Consider the following 1,173-nt stretch of genomic DNA (forward strand, 5'->3'; position numbering starts at 1 on the left):
CTGACAAATAACGAACAATCAAGGAAAAAATAACTGAAATTGAATTGCTATGCAAATGGAAGTCAACCTGGAAATAGCTGTACGCATACATAGTACATACTTACGTATGTATATACGGTACACAGTTACATGCGTGCATATGCATTTGAGTCATAGGTCGAATAATTCGAAAATATCATCTGTCAACGAAATTGCACGAAAATAGACAAAAAAGGTGCAAACAACATTTGCATAAGTGAAAAATAGCAAACGGTTCGTAGATTTTTTCTACATTTTCACCTGTAAAATTGACCCTTTTGCAACAATCTGTTATTTTCTTTCACTTTTTTCTTTTTTAATGGAGTTAGTTGCAACAAGAAACGAATATTTATATGCGAAATTTGTGTTTTTTTTTCTAAACCATAACTCCACTGTAGCTTTTAAATCTTTCGCTGCCGCTTGCCTTAATTGCCTCTCACATTGATTGCAAAGTTGTAAATTTTAAAATTAATAAAATTTATAGAATTCCATAATTGCTTACTAAAATATGTATGCAAATACATATTACAAGCACACATATTGAATATTGCAAATCATTTTAAATTCCAACCCCCGCCAATGAAATTTTCACCTTCAACCAAAAGTGCACACTTCACTATTTGCAACCATAATTAGTTCGCTACAAAATGCGGATTAAAAATAAATTACCTGGAATTAGAGTGTGAAATCCCTGCTTGAGTGTAGCATTCTAATCCCTTCCAGCACTACATATGTATGTATGTATGCCATTTCAGGGCTTAGGTGAGTTTCGCATGTGAGCAAATTTAAACTGTTCAGCCACAATGAAAATGGCTGCAAGCCTGCAAGCAGCAACCGCCGGCCACACCACAAAGCTTTGCGGCGTTGAAAACGCGAACAAACGGGCGCACCAATTACAAGTTTAAGTGGACTTACTGGCAACACAAAATAACTACTAATTAGCTATTCACACACAAAAGAGCCAATAGTTAATTTGGATGCTGCATTGAAAACAGCGACAATTGCGCAAAAAGACTAATTTCATACCCACTGAACAAGGACTGACTTCAAACTGTACCAAAATATTGGGTCGTATAAAATATCGCCGCGGGATTTTGTCACTATCTGTTGTTTTTATGCCCATTAGGGTGGTCGGTCCAAAAAAAAGTTTAAAGT

Source organism: Rhagoletis pomonella, unplaced genomic scaffold (genome assembly GCF_013731165.1).
Source record: "Rhagoletis pomonella isolate Grant_MI unplaced genomic scaffold, Rhpom_1.0 Rhpom_scaffold_00004, whole genome shotgun sequence".
NCBI classification, from domain to species: Eukaryota; Metazoa; Arthropoda; class Insecta; order Diptera; family Tephritidae; genus Rhagoletis; species Rhagoletis pomonella.